General features: G+C 45.5%; 1 protein-coding gene across 1 annotated transcript in view; it reads right to left on the minus strand.

The window, feature by feature from the left end:
• LOC124720199 overlaps positions 1-23,186 on the minus strand; it is a 1,401,865-nt gene that overhangs the window by 841,268 nt on the left and 537,411 nt on the right. The gene's annotated exons all lie outside the window — the stretch shown is intronic.

Raw genomic sequence — 23,186 nt, forward strand, 5'->3', positions numbered from 1 at the left:
TCGTTCTTCCCGCGAACCATACGCGACTGGAACAGGAAAGGGAGGTAATGACAGTGGCACGTAAAGTGCCCTCCGCCACACACCGTTGGGTGGCTTGCGGAGTATCAATGTAGATGTAGATCCCGCCACAGAAAACCGTCATACCGACCGGGAGAGCGGTGTGCTAACCCCACGCCCCTCCTATCCGCATCCTGCCTGAGGATGACACGGCGGTCGGATGGTCCCGGTAGGCCACTCGTGGCCTGAAGACGGAGTGCTTTTTAAAAATGGCCGCACGGCACTTAAAGATGAATATTGTGTCAGGAACGCCAACGAAATTGTGCTCGCCAATCGAAGACTGACCATCCGAGAGACTGCAGTAGAACGTGTCATTTCAGTTGGGTCATGTCATGATATTCTAACAGCACCTGAGAATGGGTCTTCTTGTCGCCGAGTTCGTCCCACAGCTCGTGAGTCGACACCAGACAGACCTCCCTACTCACAATTTGTGGTAAGTTTTTGGACTGGACAAATGAGAACGAGTTGATCCTCAAGAGAATGGTAACTGGTGTTGAGACGGAGGTTGCATCTTCCCAAACGGGTGGTGGAAGGTTCTCAGGTCGCACCCGCACATTCGTCGCTGTTGGTGCGTCAGTATTGCACAAAGAACGAAATGACTCTGCTGCCTCAGCCTCCCGAGCTCTCCAAACCTGGCCCCTGCAGACTTTTTTTTATTTCCAACATTGGAAAACGCCATTAAGGGGGGGTAGGACGTCAAACGGGCCGACTTGGAGCAGGAGAGTCACCACAGGACATTTTAATTTCCATCGTCTATACTTTAACAAATAAATTCATAAAACTTTGTCAGCATCACCAGGAAGCATTCAGGATTCACACTCTCAGCAGTGGAACGTCGAAAATAAGGACTTTTTTTTTTTTACATATTGAAAGGTGGCTACACTGAGTCACAGCGCCAGAGATTGCGCCAAAGATTATTATCCCGCCGCCCCCACTGGGCAGTAGTAGTTCAGAGGTTGTCGTGGGCAGTAGTAGTTCAGAGGATGTCGAGAGCAGTAGTTGTTCTGTTGGGCGAGAGAGTAGATGCTGTTTGGTTGGTGTAATGCATTGATGGAAGATCTTGCAATGATCACAGTGTATTTTTCGTCAATATATACTGAGGTAAAAAAAAAATTTAAAAAAAATGGTCACATTTCTTTAATGCCAATGCCTCTTGGTCACAGATTCAGTCAAAGCATCTGGCTCGTGTTCATGTATTAGACTTTTAATTCTGGCTTCTATGTGCAATTATAGTATTTCTGGTTTTTCAATTAGTTCATTGTAAATGGCGTTTAAAATAACTTGTATTGAGGAAGAACCGTGCCAGATACATGTCCGCTGAATCACACTTCCACACACAGAACAGTTACACTTTTGCTTTGTTGTTTCGTGGCTTTTATAGTTGCAGGGGACTTACTTAATCAATTGTGTTAATGGAAATTTCTTGTCGTTCTTCATTTTTATTTTATGCAGTCAGATTGCGTGCTAATATTACCCACGGCCAACCGGTTACGAGATTTCGTAACCGGTCACACAGCTACTAAAATTATTGCATGTTATTTTTTTAATTAAGCCCCCATTCAATGTGAAATGCCTTCATTAGTTTCACTTATTAATGGCAGCATTTGTTGCTATAGGTACACTTTTCTTCATAAGTAAGAGATTCTTTGATGAATTTTGCACAGCATTCATACCATACTTACATGTGTGTGAAACTCTACGATTTTCCAAATCTATTAAAAACTGTGGTCAAAATTGAGGTAAATAAAATAAAATTTGTGTTTTTTTCTAATCATGAAGTTTAAAATGTAACAGCTCATTCGGTTTTTCATAAATTAAATAAATTCTAGAGTTTCATACACCTGTAAGTATGGTATGTATGCTGTGCAAAATTCATCCAAGAATCTCTCTAACTTATGAAGAAAAGTGTAGCTATAGCAACAAATGCAGCCATTAGTAAGTGAAAAAAAATGGACTTTCCCAAGTAAAAAAATTATTTTGTTATGTTTTCGAACTTCCACTGCAATGAGTGTGTATCCTGAATCCTTCCTGGTGATGCTGACAAAGTTTTACGAATTTATTTGTAAAAGTATAGATATTGGAAATTAATACGTCCTGAGATGCCTCTCCTGCTCCAAGTCGGCCCGTTTGACGTCCTAACCCCCCCTTAAAAACGACGAAGATTTGCAACGACAGATGAGATTTAAAAAAAAATATATCTTAGGTGGCGGTTCTTACGACCATCAAGAGGGGTACCTAGGCTGCTTGCTGAAGTGGTGACGGAGTTGGCAGCTGTTTGGAGCGGACTATTACGAAGGAGGCCATGCACAATAATTAAAAGGCATGTGCAGAAAAAATTCTGTTGACAGACTTTCGGAATTTCTTTCAACAGACCTCTTATCTTGGACGCTGTAGCAGATGTCTCAGTCAATGCCCCTTTTTCTGGAAAGCATCAGCGCCAGAACTTCTTTGCTCTTCATCTTCGTTTTGCCAGTTCCCCATTTTGCACTTTACCTGCCCGCCTGTATTCCCAACAGACTTGGAGACACTTTTAAAATTCCCGCCACGCACGTGCCTCTTTCTCGTGATGATCCAGGGTGACGTCCGAGACTTGGGCGGCAGTCTGCCGGTTCCTCCATTAGTCACCCGCAGAGAGCCAATTAAAGTCGATTACGGCTTCCAATTGACGCCCGGCCCGTAATTAACAGATTAAGGCCCGTGTCCCTTCCCCTCCAGCCGACACCACTCAATTAACCGGACATTGTGTCTGTGGCGTATCGGCTCGCTCCATCTACCACACAACACAGAGGCCAGCGATGGTGATTCAGCGGAATGTGGGCCTGCCGTAGATAGGAAACGAAAACAGTACCAACACGGGGTACTTCATTACTAGTGAATGATGCTGTTGTGGTCTTCAGTCCAGGGACTGGTTTGATGCAGCTCTCCATGCTACTCTGTCCTGTGCAAGCTTCTTCATCTCCCAGTACCTACTGCAGCCTACATCCTTCTGAATCTGCTTAGTGTATTCATCTCTCGGCATCCCTCTACGATTTTTACTCTCCACGCTGCCCTCCAGTACTAAATTGGTGATCCCTTGATGCCTCAGAACATGTCCTACCAACCGGTCCCTTCTTATTGTCAAGTTGTGTTACAAATTCCTCTTCTCCCCCTATTCTATTCAGTACCATGTCATTAGTTATGTGATCTACCCACATAATATTCAGCATTCTTGTGTAGCACCACATTCCGAAAGCTTCTATTCTTTTCCTGTCCAAACGGTTTATCGTCCATGTTTCACATCTATACATGGCTACACTCCGAATGGCTTCGTGACACTTAAACCTATACTCGATGTTAACAAATCTCTCTTCTTCAGAAACGCTTTCCTTGCCGTTGCCTGTCTACTTTTTATATCCTTTCTACTTCGACCATCATCAGTTATTTTACTCCCCAAGTAGCAAAACTCCTTTACTACTTCAAGTGTCTTATTTCCTATTCTAATTCCCTCAGCATCACCCAACTTAATTCGACTACATTCCATTATCCTAGTTTTGCTGTTGTTGATTTTCATCTTATACCCTCCTTTCACGACACTGTCCATTCCGTTCAGCTGCTCTTCCAAGTCCTTTGCTGTCTCTGACAGAATTGCAATGCCATCGGCGAACCTCAAAGTTTTTATTTCTTCTCCACAGATTTTAATTCGTACTCCGAGTTTTTCTTTTGTTTCCTTTACTGCTTCCTTAATATACAGATTGAGGAACATCGGGGAGAGGCTACAACCCTGTCTCATTCCCTTCCAAACCACTCCTTTCCTTTCATGCACCTCGACTCGTAACTGCCATCTGGTTTCTGTACAAATTGTAAATAGCCTTTCACTCCCTGCATTTTACCCCTGCCACCTTCAGAATTCGAAAGAGAGTATTCCAGTCAACATTGCCAAATAACACAGTGAATAAAGCGAGGAATTTCGTCAGGGGGAGTTCATCTTTCGCAGGGAGCGATTGCAGAAGGAAGGATTAACGGTTACGTATGTTGGTGACTGCGGGGCAATCTGGGTGCCGAACTCAGCGCAGAGGTGTTCATTTCGGGAACAAAGCTCAGTCTCGCATCCGTTTCCTTACACACGATTTCTTTTTGGGCAGGTTTTGCCTTGTGTAATTACAATTTTTCTTCTTTTTCACCGAGATAGGTTTTCCGAAGCTGCAAAAAGTTTTCTGCTATTTTTATTTGCTTCGTATCAAAGCACAGCACAAACTGTGTTCCCCCACAGTTTGAAGTCCAGAGGAGTTAGGTCTGGGGAACGTGGTGGATACTCCACAGCACCTCTACGGCCTAACCATCTTACTGCTGGATTTTCGTCGAGATACGGCACAACACGATTTTGGTAGTGGGCTGGGGCTCCATCTTGTTGAAAGTAAACTCTTCCGTCTCCATACAAGTCTCGGATGGCAGGTAAAATGGATGTCTGAAGCTTCTGAAGGTACACCTCACCGGTAACTGTGCCGTCGAAGAAGAATGGCCCAATCGAGCACAGGTAAGACAACCCACACCACACATTTACTCCGGGCAAATTCACGGCTTTGTCTACACGGACGTTCGGATTTTCGGCGGCCCAGTAGATACAATGGTGGCTATTCACTGTGCCATTGAGTTTGAACTGTGCCTCACCAGACCACACAATCATCTCCGCAAACTCTTCATGCGCACCATGTTAGTAAACCACTCGCAGTGCTCCATTCTACCATCTGGGTCGTGGGATGTAGCACTTCCACTTTGCTGTCTTCAAAATTCGCGGAACGCTTGAGCGACTCACTCCGGTTTCACGGGCACACTGTCCCACAGACTTCTGCGGTGAGCGAGTGAATTGTTGTAACACACGACGGGAGTTAGCTGGACTTGTTACTGTTACAGGTCGTCCAGATCGTTGTTTCTGTACATCTGTAACACAGCCTTTGGCTTCAAATTTGTCTCGAATGAGACGAATCGTTAAACATGTCGGTGGCTCTGTTGCATACTCATTTCGCCATTGCCGTTGAACCTCGTTAATGTTCTCGTACTTAACATACCACTTCAAAAGTGACTTCCTTTCATCGAATGTAAGCCTTGCGCCAGCACGCTTGTGCGGCGATTGCCGGAACTACAAACTATTACGCTACCAAAGATGAGGCAACTCCGTCAATTAGTTTTCCAGTTATGGACTTTTAAACAGTGAATATATTTTTTTGGACCATATATATATATACATACCGGGTGATCAAGAAGTCCGTATAAATTTGAAAACTGAATAAATCACAGAATAATGTATATAGAGAGCTACAGATTGACACACATGCTCGGAATGACATGGGGTTTTATTAGAACCAAAAAAATACAAACGTTCAAAAAATGTCCTACAAGCGGCGCTTCATCTGATCAGAATAGCAATAATTAGCATCACGAAGTAAGAGAAAGCAAAGATGATGTTCTTTACAGGAAATGTCGAATATGTCCACCATCATTCGTCAACAATAGCTGTAGTCGAGGAATAATGTTGTGAACAGCACTGTAAAGCATGTCCGGAGTTACGGTGAGGCATTGGCGTCGCATGTCGTCTTTCAGCATCCCTAGAGATGTCGGTCGATCACGATACACTTGCGACTTCAGGTAACCCCAAAGCCAATAATCGCACGGACTGAGGTCTGGGAACCTGGGAGGCCGAGCATGACGAAAGTGGCGGCTGAGCACACGATCATCACCAAACGACGCGCGCAAGAGATCTTTCACGCGTGTAGCAATACTTTTTTTGGTTCTAATAAAACCCCATGTCATTCCAAGCATGTGTTTGAATTTTTACCTCCCTATCTACATTATTGCGTGGTTTATTAAGTTTTCAAATTTATACTAAGTTTTTGATCAAATGGTTCAAATGGCTCTGAGCACTATGGGACTTAACATCTGAGGTCATCAGTGCCCTAGGACTTGGAACTACTTAAACCTAACTAATCAGTGCCCTAGAACTTAGAACTACTTAAACCTAACTAACCTAAGGACAGCACACACATCCAAGCCCGACGCAGGGTTCGAACTTGTTACTGTAGCAGTGGCGCGGTTCCAGACTGAAGCGCCTAGAACTGCTCGGCCACAGCGGCCGGCGGAACTAAGTGAAAACTTATTGCATGTACACACACACACACACACACACACACACACACACACACACACACACACACACACACACACACACAAATGCGTCGCATCGTCTTTGTCAGCAGATGCTGCGTGCAACTTCTACAACACGGTCAGGAAATACGGTTTACGTTCGGCCGCTCCTACGCGACATTCCACCCGCGTTTTCCACTTTCTTATCTCGACACACAGTGCGGATAACGTAAGTCAGCTCGCCCCTGCCCGGCATCGAACACCCGCCCTCCCGTAGGCAGCGGCGGCAATCGGACTTGGCTGCCCACACTTGAGCGGTGAGGGATTTACTGCAGCGGCCGCGTAATCCGCCCGCCAGCAGGTAGAACAATAGCCCGCCGACGGCATTCCCGGCAGAACAATGCGACAGCACGCAGCGAGTCTGCCTCCGCACTTAAGAGATACACGGCGCGGCGTAAGGCGGGAATTAGCTGTGCGGCAGAGCAGGTCTTACCTCGCAGCTGAGGCCTCTGCTACCTGCCACACTGCGATGCTCTCCGAGGAAACACGTAGGGTGGGCGGAGAATTTAGGGTGTGTTCAAGTACGACGTTGCGCTCAATTCAGTAATCCAACGCTTTTGTTTCTCTCTCTCTCTCTCTCTCTCTCTCTCTCTCTCCCTCTCTCTCCCTCTCCCCTCCCCCCCCCCCCCCTGTCTGTCTGTCAATTTCGGTTCGACTATTGTGGAATTTGTTGCGCAACACCGCGATATGTCAATATTAAAAAATATATCGGCTCAACCACTTGTTTATAGTGTAAAACACTAAGATTGACTCCTTTCGGAAGTCAGGCTTCCATGATCAGAATAATAAAAAGTAAACGAACCTGTTAAAACTCGCTAGAATGCAACGTGCACACCAGGCACAATAAATTGATAATAAAATTAAAACATCGTGGCTACTTCCCTTGTTGCGGCCGTGTCTTGGAAGGTGCATCTCCACACAGTCGTCAAAATATAAAAAAACTCTAAAATGGTGTCGCCTATGGTGTTCAACATCTAACCACATGGCTGTCTCCTCTATCGTCGTAAGCCACCCGTACGTCTTCGTCGATACCGCACACCGCGCAGCCAAACAAGACACTGAAACGCGAGTGAAGTGTCCACAGGTGGGAGCTCAATGTTTAGCATTCTAAGTTGCGTTTATTACGGAGCTGCGTTCCAAGCAGAACGCTGTCGTCGAGTTCCTGTTGGCAGAAAACGACAGCATCGCAGACATTCAGAGGCGCTCGCAGATGAACAAAAGCACGGCGAGTCGCTGGGCGAGGCGTCTGTCCATAATCGCAACAAAGTCGCGCAAACCTGCCGGCCGGCTGTACGTAACTGACTCGTGCAGTGTTGGGACGTGATTGATGAATTAAAGTCACCCAACCCAGTTGACATAATTTGCCTCTCTGAACACCATGTGACCACTGGTATAGGAACTAGGCCTAAGCACAATGAGACACTCAGACAGGAGAGTACTGCAAATGTTAGAATAAGGAAAGGTTCTCATAAAAGTATAATTAAAAATAATGTAAGTATATTTCATCAAAATATTGGGAGTGTAAAGAATAAAGTAGATGAGCTTCTGGTTTGTTTAGAAGATTTAGAAGCTGAGAATGAAATAGATATACTATGCCTGTCTCAGCATCACATTGTTACTGATATGGATAAGGTAAATGTAAGTGGATATAAGCTCTCTGCACATGTAATGAGACAAAATATGGAGAAAGGAGGAGTTGCCATATATGTCAAACGTTATCATTGTGCAAAAAGTATAGAAACAAAAAAGTTGTGTGTAGAGAAACATATAGAAGCATGTGCCTGTGAGCTTAAATTAAATAAAGGCACATTTATAATTGTAACTGTATACAGGTCCCCATCAGGAAATTTTCATCTATTTCTGAAAAATTTGGACTCCTTGTTGTGCTATCTGTCAGACAAGGGGAAGCAAATTATTATTTGTGGGGACTTCAATGTAGATTCTCTGAAAGAGGGTAATAGGAAAAATGACCTTGAAGTATTACTTTCAATTTGACACCCGTTATTGATTTTCCCACTCGGGTGGTAAAGAATAGCAGCGCACTGATAGATAACTTCTTTATAGACCAAGATAAGTTTAACCAGATAAATGCTCAGCCTGTTGAGAATGGTCTTTCTGATCATGGTGCACAGCTGGTTACAATATATGACACAGCTCCATTCAGCAGTACTAAACAGTCTTTTAAAGTGTAGTACGTTCAGTCAACGATTTAACAACTGCAAATTTCAGGGAAAGCCTACAGCAGTTAGACTGGGATGAGATGTACCGTGAACCTGATGCCAATTTAAAATATAATTTATTTCATGACATTTTTGTAAATGCATTTGAAAACTGCTTCCCCAAGAAAATAGTTAAATATACTCGTAAGAAACCTTGTAACAAACCATGGCTTACTAAGGGTATAAACATATCTTGTAACCGGAAAAGGGAAATGTATCTGACAGCAAGAAAGAGTAGTGACCCAGAAACTATCAAACATTATAAAAACTACTGTGTTATATTAAGAAAAGTTATTAAAAAATCCAGGAGTATGTGTATCATGTCTGAAATCAGCAACTCTGATAATAAAATTAAAACAATTTGGAATATTATTAAAAGAGAAACAGGTCAACCAAGAGCAGAGAAAGACAGTATTACCATCAAATTGAATGAAAACTTTACGAACAAAAAGTCAGAAGTTGAAAATATTTTTAATAATCATTTTCTAAATGTTGTGGGTATAGTAGGATCCAGGTGTTCATTAGAAGATGCTAGGCTGTTAATGGAAGAGGCCATACCTATGCAATTTGATACAATTGAAATCTCACCCACTTCTCCCTCTGAAATTAGGAAAATAATAAACTTGCTTAAAAGCAAAAACTCACATGGAATTGACGGCATTTCCAGCAAACTACTAAAAGCTTGTTCTCAACAGATAAGTAAGATTCTCAGCCACCTGTGTAATAGCTCTCTGGAACAGGGCATTTTCCCTGATACTGAAATATGCTATTGTTATACCTTTGCATAAAAAGGGGGATAGACCTGATGTCAACAATTACCGTCCAATCTCCCTTCTAACAGCTTTATCCAAAATTTTTGAGAAAGTAATGTATTCAAGAGTAGCTTCACATATCTGTAAAAATGAAATGTCAGTTTGGTTTCCAGAAAGGTTTTTCAACAGAAAATGCTATATATGCTTTCAGCAGTCAAATTTTGAATGATCTGAATAACCGAACACCACCCATTTGGATTTTTTGTGATCTCTCAAAGGCTTTTGATTGTGTAAATCATGAAATTCTGCTAGACAAGCTCAAGTATTGTGGCATGAGTGGGACAGTGCACAAATGGTATAATTCGTACCTAACTGGAAGAGTGCAGAAAGTTGAAATAAGTAGTTCACGTAACATGCAAAGATCAGCACATTCCTCAAACTGGGGAACTATCAAGAATGGGGTTCCACAAGGATCAGTCTTGGGTCCTTTGTTGTTGTTGTTATTATATATTAATGACTTGCCATTCTGTATTCATGAAGAGGCAAAGTTAGTTCTCTTTGCTGATGATACAAGTATAGTAATCACACCTGACAAACAAGAATTAACTGATGAAATTGTCAATACTGTCTTTCAGAAAATTACTAAGTGGTTCCTTGTAAACGGACTCTCACTGAATTTTGATAAGACACAGTACATACAGTTCCGTACAGTGAATGATATGACGCCATTAATAAATATAGACCTTAATCAGAAGCATATAGCTAAGGTAGAATATTCCAAATTTTTAGGTGTGTCCATTGATGAGAGATTAAATTGGAAGAAACACATTGATGATCTGCTGGAACGTTTGAGTTCAGCTACTTATGCAATGATGGTCATTGCAAATTTTGGTGATAAACATCTTAGTAAATTAGCTTACTACGCCTATTTTCACTCATTGCTTTCATATGGCATCATATTTTGGGGTAATTCATCACTGAGGAATAAAGTATTTATTGCACAGAAGCGTGTAATCAGAATAATAGCTGGAGTCCGCCCAAGATCATCCTGCAGACATTTATTTAAGGATCTAGGGATATTCACAGTAGCTTCTCAGTATATATACTCTCTTATGAAATTTGTTATTAACAACCAAACCCAATTCAAAAGTAATAGCAGTGTGCATAACTACAATACTAGAAGAAAGGATGATCTTCTCTGTTCAAGATTAAATCTAACTTTGGCACAGAAAGGGGTGAATTATACTGGCACTAAAGTCTTTGGTCACTTACCAAATAGTATCAAAAGTCTGACAGATAACCAACAAGTATTTAAGAAGAAATTAAAAGAATTTCTGAATGACAACTCCTTCTACTCCATAGAGGAATTTTTAGATATAAATAAAGAAAAAAAGAAAAAAGAAAAAAAAACAAAACAAAAATATTGAAAAAAATAAAAAATAAAAATAAAAAATAAAGAAAAACAAAAACACACAAAAAAATAAAGTTGTTATATTAATTTAATTATGTTGTTAAATTAACCTAATTATGTCATGTATCGGAAAATTCGACTCGTTCCACATCATTACGAAATATCGTATTCATGATCCATGGAACTAGTATTAATCTAATCTACTCATTGGAGGTGACCGACGGACCACAATGCTCGCTGCTCGACTACGCGTCCATGTTGGACTCTTTTTTTTTTTTTTTTTTTTTTTTTTTTGTTTGTGGTTTTAGGGCGCAAAACTTCTATGGTCATTAGCGCCCAGCCCGTGACGTAGAAAACAGGAAAAAAACGAAATTTAGAATCAGCAGCAATGGAAACAAAGTCAGAAAATTTGAGAAACTAAAGGCAGAAGGAATGCTTAAAAGTCCACTATAGAAAGGGGTTGGTTGTCCCCCAAAAAAAAGCTTCAAATGACTGACGTCATTTCACTGTCACTAATAAACTGTAGAACGCGGTCAGCTGAGCGCGTGTCATCTGCTAAAATCGACGATAGATCAGGCGATAGCTGTAGACGGGAGCGTAACGGATTAAAATAGGGGCATTCAATTAAAAGGTGTCTGACCGTCCACAGCTGAGAGCAGTGGGGACAGAGTGGGGGAGGATCACCGCTTAAAAGATGTCGATGACTAAAAAGACAGTGCCCTATCCGGAGTCGAGCTAAAATTACCTCCTCCCGACGACGCGTTCGGGAGGAAGAGGTCCAAGCGCAAGGAAGGGCTTTCACTTCCCGCAATTTATTGTGGGGAAGTGTTGACCAATGCGCATGCCATAAATGAGTAACTTGGCGACATAAACCGCTCCGTAGATCGGTAAACGGAAGAGACTGAAGAGCTGGCCGAGGAAGAGAGACTGCAGCCTTGGCCGCTATATCGGCCGCCTCATTTCCACAGATACCAGCGTGTCCCGGGAGCCAGAGGAACGCCACCGAGACGCCCCCAGGTGGAGCAAGCGGAGACAGTCCTGAATCCGGTGGACCAGAGGGTGCACAGGGTAAAGAGCTTGGAGACTGAGGAGAGAGCTGAGAGAATCTGAGCAGATTACGTACTGTATCCGCTGATGGCGGCGGATGTAGTGGACAGCCTGGAGAACAGCATAAAGCTCCGCAGTATAGACCGAACACTGGTCGGGAAGCCGAAAGTGATTTGGGGTGTCGCCAACAATATAGGCACTCCCTACACCTAACGATGTTTTCGAGCCATCGGTGTAAATAAATGTGGCTTCCGTCATTTGTGCACATAGAGCAGCAAATGCCCGACGGTAAACAAGTGTAGGGGTACCATCCTTGGGAAATTGACATAGGTCTCTGAGCAAGTCGATCCGGGGACGGTGCCAAGGCGGTGCTGTACCCCAAGTTGTCAAGAAGGTTTTAGGAAAGCGGAAGGAAAGAGAATGGAGCAGTTGACGGAAGCGGACTCCCGGGGGTAGTAGGGAGGAGGAGCGGCCTGCATACCAGACATCAAAGGAGGCGTCGAAAAAAAGGTTATGGGCTGGATTAGCAGGCATGGAAGACAGATGGCTAGCATAACGACTCAGAAGGACTGCCCGCCGATTGGACAGCGGAGGTTCAGCAGTCTCAGCATAAAGGCTTTCCACAGGGCTGGTGTAAAAAGCTCCAGACACTAAACGTAATCCACGGTGGTGGATAGAGTCGAGACGCCGAAGAATAGACGGCCGAGCAGAGGAGTAGACTATGCTTCCATAGTCCAATTTCGAGCGCACTAAGGCGCGATAGAGGCGGAGAAGGACCACTCGGTCCGCTCCCCAGGAGGTACCATTCAGGACACGGAGGGTGTTGAGGGAACGCAGACAGCGAGCCGAAAGATAGGAAACGTGGGAGGACCAGCACAGTTTTCTGTCAAACAGAAGACCCAAGAATTTAGCGACGTCGGAAAACGGAAGGTTGACAGGACCTAGATGTAAGGAGGGCGGAAGAAACTCCTTACGTCGCCAAAAATTAACACAAACGGTCTTACTGGGTGAGAAACGGAAGCCGGTTTCGATGCTCCACGAGTGGAGGCGATCGAGACATCCTTGAAGACGTCTTTCAAGAAGGCTGGTCCGTTGAGAGCTGTAGTAGATCGCAAAATCGTCCACAAAGAGGGAGCCCGAGACATCAGGAAGGAGACAATCCATAATTGGATTTATGGCGATGGCAAACAGTACAACACTCAGCACGGAGCCCTGGGGTACCCCGTTTTCTTGGGAGAAAGTACGGGAGAGAGTAGTGTTCACCCGCACCCTAAATGTGCGCTCTGCCATAAATTCGCGAAGAAAAAGGGGCAGCCGGCCTCTAAAGCCCCAAGAGAACAGTGTGCGGAGGATGCCTGTCCTCCAACAGGTATCGTACGCTCTCTCCAGATCAAAAAATATTGCTACCGTTTGGCGTTTCCGGAGAAAATTGTTCATGATATAAGTGGAGAGAGCAACAAGATGGTCAACAGCAGAACGATGCTTTCGGAATCCGCATTGGGCTGGTGTTAAAAGACTGCGGGATTCCAGCCACCAAGCTAAACGGTAATTCACCATACGCTCCAAAACCTTACAGACACTACTCGTGAGAGAAATGGGGCGATAGCTAGAGGGGAGATGTTTGTCCTTTCCAGGTTTCGGAACGGGAACGACAATAGCTTCCCGCCATCGCCTGGGAAAGGTACTGTCGGTCCAAATTCGATTATAAAGGCGAAGGAGGTAACGCAGGCTATGGGTTGATAAATGCAGCAACATTTGGACATGGATACCATCCGGTCCTGGGGCGGAGGAGCGAGAAGAAGAGAGTGCATGTTGGAGTTCGCGCATGGAGAAAACAGTATTGTAGCTTTCGCGATTTTGAGAGGAGAAAGCAAGATGTCGCACTTCCGCTGCACGTTTCTTCGGGAGAAACGCTGGCGGGTAATTTGAAGAGCTCGAAATCTCAGCAAAGTGCTGACCCAATGAGTTAGAAATTGCGACGGGGTCCACTAAGGTATCATGCGCGACAGTGAGCCCAGAGACCGGGGAGAAACTAGGCGCGCCTGAGAACCGTCGAAGCCGACTCCAAACTTCCGAGGAGGGAGTGAAGGTGTTAAATGAGCTAATAAAGAATTTCCAGCTTGCCTTCTTGCTATCGCGGATGACGCGACGGCATCGCGCACGGAGCTGCTTATATCGGATACAGTTGGCCAAAGTTGGATGGTGACGGAAAATGCGAAGAGCACGTCGCCGCTCACGTATTGCGTCACGGCATGCCTCGTTCCACCAAGGAACTGGAGGGCGCCGGGGCAATTCGGAGGTGCGTGGTATTGAACGTTCCGCAGCTGTGAGAATAACGTCGGTAAAATGTGTGACCTCATCGTCGACGCTGGGAAAGCGACGGTCATCGAATGTCGCTAGAGACGAAAAAAGTGACCAATCGGCTTGGGCAAACTTCCAGCGTCGCGAGCGCATATATGGCAGTTGAGGCTGCAGTCGAAGAACACATGGAAAGTGGTCACTCGAGTGTGTATCATCAATGGCGAACCATTCGAAGCGCCGAGCTAGCGGAACAGTACCAACCGCAAGGTCCAAATGGGATAAATTTGCCGTGGAGGCAGATAAAAATGTGGGGACCCCAGTGTTGAGGCAGACTAGATCCGCTTGGTGGAAGACGTCTAGCAATAGTGAGCCACGTGGACAAGGATGTGGAGATCCCCAAAGCGGGTGGTGGGCATTGAAGTCCCCAACCAACAAATAGGGGGGTGGAAGCTGATCAAGAAGATGAAGGAGATCAGCTCGTGCCATTGGTGTAGACGATGGAATGTATACCGTACAAAGAGAGAACGTGTACCCAGAGAGGGAAAGACGGACGGCGACAGCTTGGAAGGAAGTGTTTAAGGGGATTGGGTGATAATGGAGAGTATCATGGAGCAGAATCATGAGTCCTCCATGGGCTGGAGTGCCTTCAACAGAGGGGAGGTCATATCGGACGGACTGAAAATGAGGGAGAACAAAGCGGTCATGGGGACGCAGCTTTGTTTCCTGAAGACAGAAGATGACCGGCGAGTAGGATCGTAAGAGGATCGACAATTCCTCCCGATTGGCGCGAATGCCGCGGATATTCCAGTGGATAATGGACATTGGGTGAACAGAAAAGGGAGGAACGTGACCAAGGGTGCTGTCAACTCAACGACTGCTCAGAGCTTGCGACCGACAGCATGGAATGGCATTCAGTCGAAGGCAGAAGATCCTGATCCATAGGTTGGTCAGGAGCAGCTCCTGCCACCAACGATCGGCCAGTTGACCGGCCACCAACAGTGCGCCTCGGCGACACGGAAGATGGCCGAGGGCGATTTCCGCCAGGTGGTGCTGTAGATGGGACACGCCTTGGCGGAGAAGGAGAGGAACTGTGTTTCTTCGTAGCCTTCTTGGAGGTATGTTTAGATGAAGGAGGAACCGATGGTTGTGAAGTTGTAGTACGTAAAAACTCTTCACGAGAATGCTCTTTTTTTGAAGACGTGGCGTCTGACTTTTGGGCTCGAGATTTAGCAGAACCCGACGAAGGGTGAGCCATAGAGTGGGCAGGCGAAAGAGGTGAGGTTGAACGGGCGATCTTTGCGCTGGCCGATCTGACGACCGTGGTACTAAATGTGAGGTCGCAAGTCTGCGTGGCCGCCTCCTTTGTTGACCGAGGAGAAGCAAGGACAGCGCTGTATTTTCCTTTCTGAGGCACGGTGGGCTGTCGACTGGCGAGTAACTTTCGAGCAGCAAAGGTCGACACCTTTTCCTTCACTCTTATTTCCTGGATCAGCTTTTCGTCCTTAAAAACGGGGCAATCTCGAGAGGAAGCAGCGTGGTCACCCAAACAGTTGATGCAGTGAGGGGATGGAGGTGGACAAGCACCCTCATGGGCATCCTTGCCACACGTAACACATTTGGCCGGATTGGAACAGGACTGGCTGGTGTGATTGAACCGCTGACATCGATAGCAACGCGTAGGGTTTGGGACATAAGGGCGAACGGAAATTATCTCATAGCCTGCTTTGATTTTTGATGGGAGTTGAACTTTGTCAAATGTCAAGAAGACAGTGCGGGTCGGAATGATGTTCGAGTCAACCCTTTTCATAACCCGATGAACAGCGGTGACGCCCTGGTCAGACAGGTAGTGCTGAATTTCTTCGTCAGACAATCCATCGAGGGAGCGTGTATAAACGACTCCACGCGAGGAATTTAAGGTACGGTGCGGTTCCACCCGGACAGGGAAGGTGTGGAGCAGAGAAGTACGCAGCAATTTTTGAGCCTGGAGGGCACTGTGTGTTTCTAACAACAGGGTACCATTCCGTAATCTGGAACAAGACTTTACGGGACCCGCAATTGCGTCGACACCTTTCTGAATAATGAAAGGGTTGACCGTGGAAAAGTCGTGACCTTCGTCAGACCGAGAAACAACAAGGAACTGTGGTAACGATGGAAGAACCGTCTGTGGCTGAGACTCAGTGAACTTACGTTTGTGAGCAGACATAGTGGAAGGTGAGGAAACCATTGCGGAAGAATCCCCCATGATTACCGGCGTCTCCGATGGCGCGCTCCTCCCTTGTGGGGGCCCTCACCGAGGGCACACCCGCCTTAGGTGATTGTTCACACCTCAGGTCACACCTCCCGACAAACGGACGGAGGGACCAATCGGCACTTTCGGAAGGTATCAGCTCGGGTAATCACCCCTCCCTGGGCCTGGCCGTTACCAGGGGGTACGTACGTGTCCTACCTGTCTACCCGGGGCGGGGAATTACGCGTTACCCCCGTCACCGGCTACGCATGGAAGTGCGTGGGTCGGCCTTCAGACACGCACAGGGAGGAAAAAAGAGAAAGGGAAAGGAAAGAAGAGGGGTCTCAAACGCCGCAGCGGAGAAAAGGGCAAGGAGAAGAGGGAAGGAAAAGAGAAGGACAGAGGAAGGACGAGGACTTGTAAGTGTAGAAAGCAAGTAAGTTGGAAAAGTTTCGAGCGTCCGTCTCCGGACGTAGGCACAAACCATACTCCCAGAGGGGGAGAAAGGGAAGGAAATAGCCAGAGGTGAGGGGGGGGGGGTCGAAGATGGGGGACGGGGAGGGATGCGGAAAGGGAAGGGAAGGTATGCAGCCCGGAAAGGAAGGAGGGCCACATTAGCTCGGGGTCCCGTGCTCGCTACGCACGTGTCCACAAAAGAGTTGTGGACCCCCTGGGGGGCATGTTGGACTCGTCTGCCAGTTGGAATAGTCGGAGGTGTCTGCCCGCAATGTTTCTCGCCGCCTAGAAGAAGACCGTAAAAGGCAATGAAGGAGTTGCTTGCGTGTTACGATGCTGGGCAATGGAGGATGCACTCGCCCGCGAACTGGTACGTGGATGGTGGGAAGCTTGCTGACGCACAAGAGGCTGGCTCCGGACCTCGGCCAGTAGCGGGCAGACAAGCCCTCGCATTAACACGTAGGGCCTGCGCATTGAACGCAGATGACACTGAAAAATAGACTTTTGTACCCAAAAGAGTGGTGAATAATATGGGGCACTGGAATCTCGAATAAAAGCCGGCCGGAGTGGCCGAGTGGTTCTAGGCGCTGCAGTCTGGAACCGCCCGACCGCTACGGTCGCGGGTTCGAAACCTGCCTCGAGCATGGAGGTGTGTGATGTCCTTAGGTTAGTTAGGTTTAAGTAGTTCTAAGTCCTAGGGGACTGATGGCCAGAGATATTAAGTCCCATAGTCCTCAGAGCCATTTTGAACCTGAATAAAAGCAACCTACTTTCAAAAAAGAAACAGTGTTACATTACTTACTCAACGCTTCTCGTGCTTCGATCGAAGGCCGTCGAGACTTCTCTACATCTACGTGATTGCTCTGCTACTCACAACGAAGCCCCTGGCAGAGGGTTCAGTGAACCACATTCATGCTGTCTCTCTCTATCGTTCCACTCTCGTACGGCGCGCGGGAAAAACGAGCACTTAAATTTTCCTGTGCGGGCCCTGATCTCTCTTATTTTATCGTGATGATCATTTCTCCCTACATAGAGGGATGCCAACAGATTCCGCAATCGGATAAGAAAACTGGTGATTGAAATTTCGTGAGAAGATCCCGTCGCAACGAAAAACGCCTTTGTTTTAATGATTGCCACTCCAATTCACGTATCATGTCTGTGACACTCTCTCCCCTATTTCGCGATAGTACAAAACGAGCTGCCCTTCTTTGTACTTTTTCGATGTCATCCGTCAGTTCCACCTGATGCGGATCCCACACGGCACAGCAGTACTCCAGAACAGGGCGGACAAGCGAGGTGTAAGCAGTCTCTTTAGTAGACCTGTTGCACCTTCTAAGTGTTCTGCCAATGAATCGCAGTCTTTGGTTTGCTCTACCCACAATATTATCTATGTGATCGTTCCAATTTAGGTTATTTGTAATTGCAATCCGTAAGTATTTAGTTGAATTTACAGCCTTCGGATTTGTGTGACTTATCGCGTAATCGAAATTAGCAGATTTCTTTTAGTTCTTATGTGAATAAATTCACACTTTTTTTTATTACCCTTTTCGCACCGTAAAGCTATCTTATCTAAGTCATTTTGCAATTTGTTTTGGTCACCTGATGACTTAAAAGACCGTAAATGACAGCATCGTCTGCAAGCAATCTAAGACGGCTACTCAGAATGTCTCCTAGGTAGTTAATATGGACCAGGAACAATAGACGGCGTATAACACTTCCCTGGGGGAACGCCGGATATTACTTCTGCTTTACTCGATGACTTTCCAGTCTATTACAACGAACTGTGACCTTTCTGACAGGAAATGACGAATCCAGTCTCACAACTGAGGCGATACTCCGTAGGCACGCAGTTTAGTTAGAAGACGCTTGTGAGGGACGGTGTCGAAAGCATTCTGGGAAACTAAAAATATGGAATCAATTTGACATCCCGTGTCGACAGTACTAATTACTTCATGACTATAAAGAGCTAATGCTGTCATTTACTGTCTTGTAAAGTCATCAGATGATCAAAACGACTTGCAAAATGATCTAGATAAGGTATCTGCATGGTGCAAAAAGTGACAGCTGCCCCTGAATAAGGAGAAGTGTGAAGTTATTCACATGAGTACTAAAAGAAAGCAGCTAAATTTCGATTACGCCGTAAGTCGCACAAATCTGAAGGCTGTAAATTAAACTAAATACCTATTGATTGCAGTTACACATAACCTAAATTGGAACGTTCACATAGATAGAGTTGTGGGTAGAGCAAAGTGAAGACTGCGATTCACTGGCAGAACACTTACAAGGTGCAACAGGTCTACTAAAGAGACTGCTTACACCACGCTGGTCCGCCCTGTGGGATCCGCATCAGGATGACACCGAAAAAGTACAAAGAAGGGCAGCTCGTTTTGTGTTATGTCGAAATAGGGGAGATAGTGCCACAGACATGATACGTGAATTGGAGTGGCAATCATTAAAACAAAGGCGTTTTTCGTTGCGACACGATCATCTCACGAAATTTCCATTATCAGTTTCCTGCTGCGATTGCGAAAACACTCTGTTGGCACCCAGCTATGTAGGGAGAAATGATCATCACGGCAAAGTAAGAGAAAAATTGAAGTGCTCTTTTTTCCCGCGTGCCGTTAGAGAGTGGAAAGGTAGAGAGACAGCTTGAAGGTGGTTCATTGAACCCTCTGCCAAGCACTTTGTGAATAGCGGAGTAATCACATTTATGTAGATGTAACAATCACGCAAATTTGTACGACGACGTCACGGCGTAAGCAAATAGTGGACCACAAGGGACCTACAGACATCATCTATCCGTAGTGGGCTCATTTTTATTAGTGTCGTACACACCACCGACTCCAATCTGACAGTATTTCACCACACAAGAAAGTTCGATCGCCAAGGGAATAGACGTCTCTCCAAGCCGGAAAACTTAGCGCTGTAGGTCTACAGTACCGACGAGTGACATTTTGAACCCGCCAACTCATAAAAATACTTGTGTTTAGCACTCTGTAGGGATATGAAATGAGATGATCCCATAGGTTTAGTCGTAGGTACAGCAAGCGGTGTAGTTTCATTCGTTGCTGCGGTGTAGTTTCATTCGTTGCTGCGATACTTGTCTACAAGAGGTTTGTGGTAGTCACGCCACACAGTACAATTAGGGGTTGCTGAAGGTATACGGAGAATTGCAGCTGAATGGTCACTGCTTTGTCTGACCCACTGGAGCGTCACGGAAATGGCCGAAAAAATTGAGGAAACAAAAAGACGACCACGAGACGCTAGATCGCCAAATACATTCTGTTTCTAGTTTCTTTTGTAATATAGTATAGCATAGTATTGTAGGAGTAACACCACTGGAAAACAAATACCTGAGGGAACGGGTGAGTATGAACACCAATCACGAACGACATTCGAGCTGCATGCGGGTATTTTTTTTCTTCCAACAAGAATCTTTATCTCGCGTGTGCACGTAACACCACAGTGATTTAATATATGTATCCAAGTAACTTAGAGTAACTACGTGCAGAAAAAGAAGCATAAAGCACCAAACAGTAAATACCAAGCAGAAAGTCAGAAACTGCTGGCTAGCAAAAATGCCAACTATTCAGTCTCAAATGAAACCAGCGATCGGTAACAACATAACTTTTACAAGTAGAATATTGTATATACTGCGGAAAGCTGTACGCACGCATGGCAGTAGTCAGTGTTTCGTGAAGTACCATCTAATCCTCTATTCTACTACGTACCAAGTTAGTTTAGGCGTAATTTACGGCAGAAAACGTTACAGCCAACTTTCGGGTACGGCTATCTTTCTAGCGTTTACATGGTTTTCTTTTTTCATGGTCGTTAATTTCAGAATTGTGCATAGGTCACCTGGATTGTTTCATCACCACCGAAATCTGTATGACGAAAGACATTTTAAGGTGTCTGGCGGAGAGATCTTCAGGAACTATTACCCATCATCGTCTATATTACCCATCATCGTCTATATTACCCATCATCGTCTATATTACCCATCATCGTCTATATTACCCATCATCGTCTATATTACCCATCATCATCATCAATATTACCCATCATCATCATCAATATTACCCATCATCATCATCAATATTACCCATCATCATCATCAATATTACCCATCATCATCATCAATATTACCCATCATCATCATCAATATTACCCATCAATCATCATCTTTGTTCCATTCGCAAATGATTCGTAATTTCCTCATAGACATATACTGTAAAGAAATTGCACAACGAAGAAACTATTCGATGATGATGATGATGATGATGATGATGATTGGTTTGTGGGACGCTCAACTGTGCGGTTATCAGCGCCTGTACTAATTCCCAACCTTTGCTCAGCCCAATCTCGCCACTTTCATGAATGATGATGAAATGCTGAGGACAACACCAACACCCAGTCATCCCAAAGCAGGCGCAAATCCCTGACCCCGCCGGGAATCGAACACGGGACCCCGTGCTCGGGAAAGTATTCGAATGACATGGTAGATGTAATGTACATGTACGAACGAATTCCTACAATTTCAGAAAAAAAAATTATTTTTTTTATTCGGGAGGAGAGCTTCACGAACGGAGCAAGTCAGTAACGCGTTGGTGCACTTGTGGCCCTCACGCAACGAATTCTTCGGCTTGGCATTGATTGGCAGGGTTATCGGATGTCGTCCTCAGGATACGGTGCCCAATTCTGTCCAGTTGGCGCGTCAAATAGTCAAAATCCCGTACTGGTTACTAGGCACTGCCCACAATTCTCCAAACATTCTCAACTGGGGGAGACATCTGGCGACCTTGCTGGCAAACTCTCGCCGTTTGCAGGCGGGCGTTATCTTGCTGAATTTTAAGTGCAGGACAGCTCGTCAATAAGGCCAACAGAACGTTGTCGACGTAGTCCTGTCCTCCTAGGGTGCCGTGGGATGACAACCGAAGCGGTCCTCCCGTGAACAGAAGTGAGACCTGAGACCATCACTGGATTCTCACTGAATGGAATAGAGTTGTCTCCGGTGATGAGTCTCACTTTGGAAGACCCAGTGACCATCCAAGGCGTGGCTGGAGATGCCCCAGCTGTGGGAAACCAACACGGCTTTCGCCAGCCGCACTGCCCGACAACCGGGAGGGCTGGTCTGGGGTGCCGTTTATTCTCATAGCAGGATGTCTTTGGTTGTCACCCGCTTCACTCTTACAGCACAATGGTCACCTGACTACATTCTACGCCACGTTTTGTCGCCCTTCATGGCAACCCATCCTGGGTGTACATTTCAGCAGGATAACGCCTGCCCTCAAATGGCCAGAGTTTCTACACCTTCGTGCTCGCCCAATCCTACCTCGGCCACCAAGGTCGCCGGATCTTCCCCAATTGAGAAGGTTTGGAGCATTATGGGCAGAGCCCTCAGACCGGCACGGGATTTTGACCGTCTTACGCGCCGGTTGGCCAGGTCTCTCTCAGGAGGACACCCAACAACAGTTAATCAACACCAAACACGAAAACTGGTTGCCTAATGACCAGAGGTGTACCAACGTGTTACTGAGATAATCTGTGAAGCTGTACCTCTCTTCAATAAATCATCCAGTTTTTTTTCCGAAATTGTAATCTTACGTTTGTCTGTACGTGTACATCACATCTACCGACGACCGTCCCATTTGGATAATTCTCTCGCGATGCGTCATTGCTTCTTACCTGAGTCTACTTTCTCGGAAGGTCAACGGTAAAGCTGTCTGGGATGGACAACGCCTTCCTCGTAGCGTGTGCCACTCAAGTGTCTCCTCAAAATGTTGTCGCGCCGGACTAACAACCCTGTGACCAAAGCAAAAATGTTCACGCAACAAAGAACTAAAAATCACTTAAGCTGACGAAACGTGTGGCTGCAACAGAGTCCATCATTGTTTTCCATTAACAGGAACTTCTCTGTTCGCCAGGCAACTGTGAGCCTTTTTTTTTTTATAAGCAAGGTATCACCCGGCGACGACAGTTGTCCTATAGAAAATAAATTACTCAGTCATAACCACAACCCTTACGAGGGGTTTGCCGACAAGCCTTGATGTGGATTTTAGGCGGTTTTCCACATCCCACTAAGTGAATACCAGGCTGACACCTACGTCCATCTGACGGTCTGAAGAGCTACCACGATGGGAGGAAAGAACATGTGTCTTCTGAAGAAGCACACAGATATAAAGGTAGAGATATCAGCAGTTACTGCTGAACACTTTTTCTCGCTTATTAATGATATTTTGCAGAGAAAGAGACATTTTGTAGCAAAAGGATCAAATGAAGGTTGTCCAAGTTCATACGCAACTATGCACACGGTGGTTTTTCTTTTCTTTGCGATAAAAATTTCCACTTCCGATAACAATAACGCTTGTTTCGAGCCAGATTTCTTGTCGAAGAGTAAAGATTATTCCGTATAGTGCATCTCGAAGCCACGCACATGCAAACTGACGCATGTAATTGCAGACCTTAGGATGACTTTGTGACCATCCCAGTTAGCAAGAATACAGCGTTTTTGAAAAATGATCACCCTATTTCGAAACTCA

The sequence above is a fragment of the Schistocerca piceifrons genome, chromosome 11, assembly GCF_021461385.2.
Source record: "Schistocerca piceifrons isolate TAMUIC-IGC-003096 chromosome 11, iqSchPice1.1, whole genome shotgun sequence".
Taxonomy (NCBI): domain Eukaryota; kingdom Metazoa; phylum Arthropoda; class Insecta; order Orthoptera; family Acrididae; genus Schistocerca; species Schistocerca piceifrons.